This window comes from Thunnus maccoyii, chromosome 20 (assembly GCF_910596095.1).
Source record: "Thunnus maccoyii chromosome 20, fThuMac1.1, whole genome shotgun sequence".
NCBI classification, from domain to species: domain Eukaryota; kingdom Metazoa; phylum Chordata; class Actinopteri; order Scombriformes; family Scombridae; genus Thunnus; species Thunnus maccoyii.
The window spans coordinates 5,387,293-5,399,285 of NC_056552.1; the positions used below are offsets into that span (position 1 = coordinate 5,387,293).

The 11,993-nt window shown below is 40.6% G+C and overlaps 1 long non-coding RNA gene across 1 annotated transcript; it reads right to left on the reverse strand.

Moving 5' to 3' along the window:
• Positions 1–1,562: 1,562 nt before the first annotated feature.
• LOC121886721 lies at positions 1,563–11,850 on the reverse strand. The gene is made up of 3 exons (XR_006092826.1): positions 11,657–11,850; positions 8,229–8,336; positions 1,563–3,191 (listed from the first exon to the last, which is right to left on the reverse strand). It is a non-coding gene; the product is annotated as an uncharacterized LOC121886721 (long non-coding RNA).
• Between the last annotated feature and the right edge of the window lie 143 nt (positions 11,851–11,993).

The following is an 11,993-nucleotide window of genomic DNA, read 5'->3' on the forward strand; positions in this document are numbered from 1 at the left end:
ACCTCCTTCTTTTACACACAAAAGAAAACCAGTGCAACCATTTAAAAAGACTAAAGCACATAATGGTCTGATATCACTTTAATATATTTAAATTAAATTCTCTCCTTGTAGCTTCTGAAAAGCACAAAGACACAATAAAAATGGTTCTGTATGAAGTTCGATTAACACAAATACATTAAAAATCAACTGATACATTTACTCAAGTAATGTAATTAAGTACAAATTGAAAGTATTTCCATGTTATGCTACTTTTCAAAGGGAAATACAAGACTTTTTACTTCATTTATTTATTCTATGTGTAGTTATGAGTCTTCAGATTAAGATTTTACATAAAATATTTTAATATTCTACCTGTTGTTCAGTGTCTGCTCTTTTCTTTTCTGTTTTATTAATTCATTTTATCAATGAAATGTGTTATGCACTTTGTGTGAAAGGTGCAATATTAATAAAGTGTATTATTATTATTATTAAACATATGATGCACTTATATTATATGATGCAGTACCATTACTATTAATCTACCCAAAGTTTGTAAAATTGGCTCCACATTCATAAACTACAACATTTAAAATGCTTTTAAACGTATCTGTTAGTGATAAAAAACAAACAGTATAATATACTATAAGACTCTAAAAGAAGCTAGCTACTAGCTATTAGTTACTTTTGATGCTTTAATTAAACTTTGCTGATAATACATACATACTTTTACTTACATATAAGTAACATCTTGAATTCAGGAGTATTTTTAAATGACATGATGATATTTCTACTTTTACTTAAGTAAATGATCTGAATACTTCTTCCACCACCGAGAGAATCTACAGTATATTTGCTTTTACCTTCTGTTTTGTTACTCACTGACAGTAAAAATGCACCACACGTTCACACAAATATCTGAAAGGCAAAGGTCTGAGGGGATGTGATGGTTTTCACACCCTGTATGTTCACGTGAGCATTATAGTGTGGTTAGAAACCAGATTAGAAACACAGAGTGGAAACTGTTTCAGGTCACCTGTAACTGTAGTGAACTGCATCGTATTGTTTTTATGTGAGAGGTTACAATGATTCCTCAAAGGTCAGTACAGTATCTCACTTGTTGTGCGCAAATATTACAGCAGATGATTTGGCAGGAGGTGAAATGTAATTATCTTCTTTTGGAAATAAAGACTGCGTTTAACATCTTTTATGGGAGGATTTTAATTCCTCTCGCTACAAACTCCTGCTGACGGCACACGGATAATATTCCCTCACGTACACCGCTCACGTACCCCGCAGCAGTTTGGGATTCAGTGCTTTGCTCAAGGGCACTTACAAGGCAGCGATGACGGTGGGAGGCCAAGATGTAATACCAGACACATGGAGCATAATGTTCCCTGAAGTTTAAAATGTCACTTCAAAATGTCACTTCAGATCTTGCCATCTGAGTCATTAGAAAGCATCGATGTTCCAGATGAAAAAAAATTCAAGTCTGAACGTGAAATTTCAATGACGTTGGCGGCGTTTTACAGCTTGTTACACAGCGCTCGCTGCTCTGTTACAACAGCTTGTGTGATTTCCAGTCAGCTCAAGTAGAATTGATGTATATCTGTGAATATACAAATGTACAGAGTGTGGTTTTTTATGTCTAGACGCTGACGTTGTCACTTCCCACCAGATTAGCAGATTAGGAAAACCACATTAGATACAGAGCTGGTCATTCCATCGTAGGGAACAAACCCGAAAAATATACAGTGAGGCGATATGGACGCAGACCAAACAACCCACCAGCAGTTAATCAGTTTCTTACGCATATTGAAATCACAAGAATTAATGTCCTGCATTTAGTGTTGATGAGCAGCTGATGACTGTCAGTATCTAAGTGTAAATTTGGCATTAAGTGTGTTTGAGTGTAACGGCAGCGTAATCCTTAGAACAGATGTTCGAGAGAAAACAGTGCCGCTGTGAGACGCGTCCCCCGCCGACCGATTTAAGGCTTTGGAGACCAAAGACAGTCAGAAATTCAAGACCTAATTTTCACAATGTGACTGCTGTTTCAACCCACAACTACAAACCAACCACGAGTTCATCAGCAGGGGGGGCGGTCTATTTCAGACTGAACTGAAACAGACCCTCTTTAACACAACCATGACTCACACAAACCAAAATGATTGAGGTGAAACGAAAAAGAAGTTTTCTGTGACTGCTGCATTTCCAAAACACCACATGGCTGATGAGCCGGTGACTTGTCTCTGCTTTCATATGCTTATTTTCTATTTAGACTATAGCGCTGTGATTCACCACGCGTTCAGCGTACAATCTGACAGCCTCAAACTGATATCGTCTGACACAGATTGAGGCTTAGATTGTATTAGACTCTTCTGGCGCAACGAGACGTGCGGTAAACTTACACAATTGTTGTTGTCTCGCAGTCAAAACTCTTACAAGATAATGATAAAACATGATGTAACACTAGCACCAGAAGATAAGAGTCATTAAGTCAGTGAAAGTAGTCAGTGATATCAGTTACACAACAATAATAAACCTAAATTTTGTCTTACGAGACCACAAAACCTCCTGAGTAAAATGAATTGAGGAAGGGTGCGTTCCTCAAATATCATTTCCCATTTTTAATTTCTAGGAGAAAGAGCTGCAGCATCTGTGCCACAATAATTATGATGCTTTAGATATTTATTTTTAAATTTTTAGATTCTCCACCGCTGTGATATGTATTTGTTGTACATACGATAACACATTATTGCTTTATTTTTCTTGTTCGATAAAGATTTATTGGAGGAAAACGGTGCTTGGGATTGTGGTGGACTGCAGTGTGGTGGATGTGGGTTGGGGGTGAAAGGAAATACCATGGTGTTGATCTCCTGGAATGTGGCATGCCAGAGAGCTGGCTCGACTGGCACCAAACCAAATGCCTTCAGCCCCCTCCCAACACCACCACCACCACTCTCTTAGTCTCTCTCCCCTCTCTTTTGAGCGTCATGTCCCCAGTCCAACTCCCTCTCTCTCTCTCTCTCGCTCTCTCTCTTCCACGAGCCATGAAACAGGAGAGCCGCCATCTCCACTTCCTCCGACAGGATCAGCGATCACTCTGCCCAGGCCTCCGGACAGACAGCATTCCTTCCCCCTGCTGCTGCTGCTGTTGCTGGCCGGCTGTCGCACCGGGCATCCAGAATAGATCTCTGACGTCCGCCTGGTTACTAGAATACGCCAACATCCCGGGAATCAAAGGGACACCGAGGATAGACACACACACACATTGTACTGGCTTAAAACACAGGCAAATTAATATGAGACAAAGGCACATTCACACGCACAAAAAACGCTGTTACTTACCGCATGTTGCTGTCATGACAAAACAGAGTTGTCAAGGTTCAAACCGTTATGACTACATAACATAGATGGAGGTTTTTCAAATAGTCATATCAGGCGTGCAAACTGAGTGTTACGAGAGGGAAGAGCTGTGGTCTCAATTGTGACCAGACTCTGACCCCAAACGCTAACTGCACATATCAATAATGTCGATTTAAAACAGCAGCACAGAACTTGAACTACAGCAGCTGAGGTCCTCCACAGCTGATAAATCGATTTTTTTTAATGCCTGACGTATATGTCCAAACCGTAATCTACGAGGAAAGGATGGCAAAATCTATGATTCTATAATTGTACCCTCTTTTTTTTCTGCCTTGCTAGCAGCATGGCTCCAGGGAATGCAATGTGGGTCTATCAGTCAGTCAACAATCACAATCACTGTGGTACAGGCTGAAATATCTCAACTATTACACTTATTCACCTTCTTGTAGAGAGTTAGATGTGAAGATTCATACCACTCTCACGTTTGTATGCTAAACATGAAGCAGAAGATGGTTAGCTTAGCTTAGCATAAACACTAGAAGCAGGGGTTGTCCAAAGGTTTAAAAAAAATTGCCTTCCAGCACCTCTAAAGCTAAACAATAAACACATTAAATTGTGTTTGTTTAATATATCTGAAACCTGATGTGTAAAAAGTTGGGGTTTTATGAGGAAACAGGACTATTTCTTGGCTGTTTTGGTAGCTTTACAGGAGGAACAGACATGCATATTTCCCAGAAGATGAACCCTAAATTTTGGTGATCCCCTAACTTTTCTTTTAGCACCATCATCAAGTCTACATAAATACCATCTAAATATTAATTTTCCCAACACTAAGGTTTATGATGAAATACCTACAAAGCATCCTCAACTGAACTTTGTGTTTAGTGCTAATTAGCAAGTGTTAGCATGCTGTCACACTAAAGTATAAAGGAGAACATGATAAACATTATACGTGCGAAGGATAAGCATGTTAGCGCTGACATTTAGAGCATCTTAGCATGCTGACATTAGCTTTGAGGTTTAATACAGACTCATTTCTCGTAATCTATGTCTATCTATGTCACCCCCCCCCCCCCCCCCCCCCCCCCCCCCCGTTCACTCATTCATGACATTACTCACCATTACGTGAGTAATGTCATGACAGTAAATTGAGATTGCGGACACCTATGAATCACATAATTTTGCACCATAAGTAACATGTGTCGTGTCACATGATTGTAATTTTTCCATCTTTTACATTATTAGCAGTAACTGAAAGTAGTGTACATGCCATAAACCAGTGGGCCAAATCTAGCCCCCAATTGAGAGCTGATGGTTCCCCTTTTATAGATTACATCAAATCTTTTACGACTCTTCATAAATTCACAGTAAATAACGATGTAAACACAAAGCTCATGTAAATCCCAATAAATATGACCTTGTAACATCTTTAAAGCTGCATAACACAGGTACATAACATGATTTGTTAATAATCTGACTAGAACAGATTTTTGCTTGAACCATAAATGAAACAGGCCACTTTTAACTGCACATGGATACGTATCAGTTACATTTCTAGTCTCATGTACATTCATGTTTATGAGTCATTTTTTTTGTCAAATGAGTGTTAACATAAGCTGCTTTAACTCTGTTAGGCCTCATTTAATAATGGAGTTTATTACATCTGCCCTCAGATAAACAACCCTGAAACTGTTTATATATATAAATCAATTTTATTCTTGTATGAATTAAAAGAAATAAACAAACAAAACATATTTAAAACATACTGAGCTGTTCTCTCCATGCTTGTACAAGTCAGCCCCCCAGTAAACAGTGCTGAAAAAAACTGACCCACGTTTGAACCTACCTGCTGATCCCTGCATACATTTTAGTTCCATTATGGGCTGTATTGTGCATGAATTTAAAACTCAAATAAAATGGCAGACAGCAAAAGCAGTATAAAGTTTTTTCTTTTAAAAAAAGGGGGATTTTCTAATACACATTTAATTTTGTTAAAACTGCATCCAGCAGGAATCAAAAGAAGAACAAAGAAGATGTTCTGGCTTCTGTGAACAAACTTTTAAAAGGCTGGGGAGGAAACGAGGGAAGGGCTTGGCGGCGGATGGCACGGTTGTCACTTTTGCTGGCGTCCATTTGTGTGATTCATGTTGACTGAAGCCCTGCGTTTGTCAGGGGAGGTGTCTGCAGTAAAAGTGCCACAGCCCTCCAGATTGACACTCATTAGTGAGGGGCTCCGAGGCACGGGGGGGCCCGCAGGGGGCAAGAGGGCAGCGAGGAGGGCGAGAGGCCACATCCCACTAAAAATAAATGATTTCTAATGATTGATACAGATAGCAGTGGACTGATAGGGCCAGATGAATCAGAGGGCTTAGGTGGTGGCGGTGGCAGGCAAGACCTCTGGTTGGCAAGCTGTTGTCAGCTGAAACGCCGCTTAAAGCCACCGTGCCCAGCTAAACGTGTCTGATCTGGATCCACACACACACACACATACACACACCACCTCAGTACCAGTACACCTCCCCCTCCTCCTCCTCCTCCTCCTTCACTTGGTGTGTTGGACCACCCCTAGCAATGCCCCCTCTATCTCCTGCCACTCAAGCCATATACACAAATACACACACTCACATTACACACATTGCACACAAATGCCAGCGCTCGCCCAGCAGCAAGTGAAGCAAACAGGGGCTACCGGACTCCAGCTTATGCTTAGATACACACACACACACACACACACACACATGCATGCATGCACACACACATGCACACTTCGGCTTCTTGTGCTTTAACCCTGTTGCACTCTCCATGGCTTCACATACCCCAGAACACTGTGTCCATCACTGTGTTTGTGCATTAAATCCGCAGCTCAGGTCATTCATGGCACATGTCTCAAGCTGCCAATCATTCAATCAATCCAGGCTTCATTACAGTGATTGTAATATCAAGGCCCGCAGCATCAAGCTTGCAGGGCGTTAAGGAGCAAAGGGGGCAGGATTATTTTAATACAGCGTTCAGATCAGATTTCCTTCAAAAGTAATTTTCTGCTGCACCTTCTCAGGCGGTGTTCTTCAAAGACTCGGTTAGCGTGCGAGGAGGGGGGCGGGGTCTAAAGTTTTCACCTCATGGACCTTCATTTAGGAGGCGATAAAGTTACTGAAGAAAAAAGTTTGGATCTGATTTTATGTGTTTTGCCAACCAATCATCTATCTATCATGTCGGTGGTTTTGTCTTCCTCCCTTTGAGTTTTATTTGTTTGCAGAAATTAAAATCAAATGATAGAAACGACAATAGAATAAATGTATGAGAGGAAAAAATTCATTACCATTACCTAAATAATGTGAATTATATTCACAATGTCAAAGATAAATGTAGATTATAGAAAAAGGATCATATTTTAAAAAGATCATATTTAAACATACTCTGTTGAACTTTCAGGAACGTATCGTTTTAACTGAATGAGTTTAAAACATCCATAAGTTAAGAAGTTTGAAGTTAAAACTTCTGTGTCACAATTCTGGCAAAAGCAGAACACTTAAGCAGAGCAGGTAAGATAAAAGTAGAGTTTACTGTACTTAAAGTCACTGTACACGTTGGTGAAAGTTGAGAATCATGAGAGAAATGTGGTGAAGTCTTTGGTCGTCATTCACAAAGGCTCGTCTTTCATCATACTGTGACGTCTGATTTAGAGTTTCAGCGACAAATGACGAGCTTCTTCAGAATTCTGACAGTAAAATTTAGGACCAAGAAAACAAAAGAATCACTTGTTTCAGCCCCAAAACAACATATATTCATGTTCAAGTGACGAACCCCCTCTTAGCAGCCGTAGTAATTATGATGAGAATAAAGGAGGAAATCAGGTGAAACTATAGAGCGACAAACTATGCGTAAGGTGCTTGGATGAGTCAACAAAACATTGGACTTTAACACAGGAGTCTGCCGTCTGTTTCCTGTTTCTAACCACAAGTCAAGATTGTTTGAATCCATGACCACAATCATCCCTCTAGGCTAAACCACGTGGTTATTACTGTGACCATGATGGTGAAGGTCCATTAATCATAAATTGTTTTTCTGTAGAACATAACCAAACATTAACCATAGCAGTGTCACATCATAAAATGTTTTTATTTTCCAACAGTGATTTTTAGCAGTTTTGAAAGTTTTGGAGGCGTCACAAATACTCATGTCTATGTGACTGTGTGTCATTTTGGAGTGCATGGACCATCAATGTATATTGTAGGTACATTTATTAACAACTGACAATGTGACTGCTGACACAACCCATGATTACAAATATGTAAACAATACATTAGAGTGCTCAAACTCACTTTGCAAAGTCAAAAACATGAGAGCAGATGGATGATATGAGTTGATGGCATGTATCTTGCTTTTTTCTTCTATTTACATTTCTGATTCTTTGGTTTTCACTGCACCATGTAACATAACTCAAAAGTGATCAAAAGTACAAGTCGACAACAGTCAGTCAGTCAGCAACAGCAACCAAAGTCAAATGGGAAGCAGGCCAACATGCAACCTTACAGCTGCAAGCTTACAGGAAGGCAGAACAAGAGCAAGAAGAGAGAGCTGGTACGCAATGTCAGAAACTACAATGACAACCTGGCGGATGCTTGTGGGCGGATATGTTTACTGTGTGACTGATAAGAAGAAATGAGGTGCAGGTGAGGATCAGGTGATGTGGAACGGTGGGAGCACGCTGGGGATAACAGCTGGACAAAGAGGGAACAGAAGGACTGATATTGATAATAGCAGGGAAAGCACAGAGATAATAAGATAAAGCTGTTGCTGTCACACTCTGCTGGAGAGATGTTTTAGAAGATGGAGATTAGATGACTGTCTAGTTGAGTGAGAGTGGATCTGTTAAGACTCACCAAGTCCTCCCCCGCCCCCCCTCTAACAGACCGCTGTCAGCTCTGTCAGCAGGGTTGGACCACGGTGACCCAGGCCCCTCCGAGCCCCTCTGAGCCACACTTAACTGTCTGCAAGAGGAGAAGAAAAATGGCAAGAGGACAGAAAAAAAAAAACTGGATGCGTCATTACATGGTTTTTTCTTTGCTTCTCCCTTCATGGGCCCCAGTGAAGCACTCTTTTCCAACAGTGTTCCTTCTTAGCTGCAACTAAATATACCAGGCGCCTGACAGTGGTGTCAGAGGTAGACAGTAGGGAAACGGGGTAAGGCAAGGATAGGTGGCCAAGTGGGTCAATGTGAATGTAAGGACTGCTGGATGGCAGCTTTGACAATGAGAAGCTAATGTGTTCCAACTCACTGCTCCTATTTAAACAGACTTATCAGAGGTATAGCAGAAGGCATTTGTTTGAGCTTGAAATTAAGTTAAAGTCAGCAGAAACTCTTTTTTTTTTTACTTCAGGAAATGTGGCGTAAATCAACAAATATTTGACTGCAGGAGTTCAACATCTCATATTTCTGCTGCATTCTTGTGAACATCCTCTAAATTCCAAGTTACGGTGATTTTAAGGATAATAAAGTCATTTCTCAAGTGTCAGTTTGGGATTAAGAGGGCACGGCAGACACTGCCATACGACAGAAACCATGTGAGGGCTCCGAGCCCGTATGAGGGTCGATAAATTATTAAATAAAGAGACTGTGCCTTTGTCTTAATAGGTGACACAGACCCATGGAAATCCTTGGCTGAATTGGTACCACCTGACACCTTGTCCAGCGGGATTTATGACCTGATAACTAGGCATTAGAACAAGAGCCTATCCAAAGAAGCAGCTGACATACAGCTGCCACTCTGGATAGGCAAAGACAACAGAGCTTGTCACTGAAGAGAAAACATACTGTCCTGTGTGTCCTAATTAAGTTATTAAAGGACGGGTTCACAATTTTTCAAGCCTGCCTAAAACAACAGACAAGGTGCCAAAATGAACATCTAAGGAGGTTTTGCTTTCTGTAATAATTCATCCTGTTCTGACCATTAAAAGCTATAAATGTTTTAAATCCGCTTACAATGTAAGTGATGGGGGACAAAATCCACAGTTCTCTTTAATAAAAAAAAGTTTAAAGTTTATCTGAAGTTAATATGAAGTATCAGCCGTCCTAGTTAGACAAATCAAGTGGATATATTCCTGAGCTGCAGTGGAAGGACAGTAAGAAAAAAGAAGGAATTTGGCACTAAAAAAAGCAATTAGCCAACTAAGGTTCACAGTTTTAGCCAATAATCACAGAATAAGCACACAGTCATACCAATAAAGAAAAGTGGAATGTCTCTAGACTCCGAAATTAAATTTATTGGCTTTTCTTTTTTTAATTATGTTTTCTCTTAACAGAATAGTTTGACCTTTTGGCAAATATATTTACCTTTGTGCCAAGAGTTAGATAAAAAGACTGATACAACTCTCATATCTGTACACTAAATATGAAGCTACAGCCAGAGGACGTTTAGCTTAGCTTAACTGGTTAATTGTTTGTTTAATCCAAACAAAAACCCTCATGAAAAAATGACAAGTTGTGTTTTCATGAGGGGACCGGACTGTTTCTTGGCCGTTTTGGTAGCTTTGTGCTGGTATGAGTGGATTTTGTTACCGTTGGACAGAAGCAGGCTAGCTGTTTCCCCCTGCCTCCAGTCTGCTAAGCTACGCTAACCCTCTCCTGGCTCCTGAGTCTTCTCATATAACTCTCCCTTTTCCCCCAAATGTCAAATCATTCCCTTAAAAATTTATCTCTCTCACCTCCTTTCTTTTATAAACTATCCCGGATTTAAAGAGGTTGATCGAATCGATACTGTACGGTTGAGTTCTGCTTGTGTAAATCATGAGTGCATTCAGTCTCACTTCCATATTCTCTCTCTTACTCATCTGAAAACATACTATGAGAACATGGCAACATGTCAAGTACATTCTCTGGGCCCCCCGCCAATAAAAACATAACCACACAACCACAACCAGTCATTCGCAATTTTCAGTCATACACAGAAAATGTTTAAGTGAGAAAACTCAAGCCTTTAATAGTCATTAAGTCTGCTCTTTATACTCGACCTTCTATAAGCTCCTCGTTTGCTTGTAATCAAATCCTAAACAGTAGCGGTAGCCGCGGCGCTCGCCCTGGACCAGCTGACCTTGACAGTAGCACTTAGTATAGCAGGGTCAGCTTGGACCTGACAAGGGTGATGATTTCTTAATGTAGTCAAAGGGCACAGCGAGTGGACGGCCGCTGAGCTGGGGAGCCCGTCTACATATGAGGTGGGGGTTAGGGAATCGAGGGGGGATGGTTTGGTGCCTGTAAGGGAAGCCTGGTAATGTTTTGGAGGGTTGGTGGGGAACCGCGTTCATGGAGCAGACCGGAGGAATGTGGGGAAATGCACAGCTGCCCTGTTTTGTCATAGCTGTGCACTGTGCTGTCTGTCTGAGTAACATAAAGCTGCCAGTGTTGTGTGTTCAAGTGCAGGACCTCCCATGGATGTGCAGGCCACAGATGCACAACTCAGCATGAATGAACCTTCATGGCCAGCTACTATGTAGTACAGCTAAGGCAGGGCTTGAAAGCAACACTATCCATCAGTCAGAGTCTAGTTTATTTTAGTTTAGCTCATCAGTCTGTCAAATCTATTGTGTGTTTACCGATGTGAACAGCGTGATGTATCCTCTGACTAATGCACCTCTTTTGTCTGAGCAGATAACTTGCGTTCCTGGCAAAGATCAATTTCAGAAGTTAAGAGTGTTTCCCAACAAACGTTCTTAAATCTGAAGACCATGTTGAATTATTGAAATCTTAAATAAAACATGAAGTCTTTGGTTCTTCCTGCAAGTTGCAGTGCTTCTAAAAAAACTGGTTACTACAGTTTTCTGGAAAATTTAGCTGCCTGAGAGTCATAGTGAAAGCTTTGACGCAAGCCACATTGAAGCCACAGTCTGTGCTGTCCTGAGTCAGACCCCTGCAGACTCACACTCACTATAAAGCTGTAACATTGAGATGGTAAGCCACATGTTGACGCATTGGAAAACTGCAAAACCTCTATGGAACAACTGTAGTGAAGAAATGAAAACATAGAACATAAAGTAAGTTTAAACAAATCTTCAAAAAATAACATATTGAACAGAATGAATGAACAAAGAGGTGGAATAATATGATCTGGTACAGTGTGTCTTTTTGACTTGTGTTGTTTTTGTTTCTATGCAAGTTTTATATGATTTTCTGTTATTTTTTTATACCGTTATGATGTCAGATGTTAAACATGGTCAAATTTCCAAAACTTGAGGTGAAAGTGTGTAAAAATGCTTCCTGCAAGTCAAAAGTCAGGGATTCAACCTGTTCTGAACGCTACGCTTCCAAAGTTACCTTGACTTCCTCCTCCTGATGACATCAGATTGCACGTGGATGCTCACAAACGACCGTCCGCTCCGTCTGTCCGTGGGTTGTTCATGTTTTCCTCTTGCTTATTTCGGATTGGATTAGGGCTCGAACACTTATGGATGCATTCAAGAAGCTTATATTTCAAGTAAGGAACGAGAATAAGAAGCGCAATCTGACTACGGCCTGTTTCAGACAGAGGCTGAACTGAGGGGCTGCATAAAAAGCCAGTATAATATAAATAAGGAGTTTTTTGTCACTGCAAATCATGCAAAGATATTCCAGTGGAGCCCCAGAATATAAATATAGACCTGGGTGTATGTGC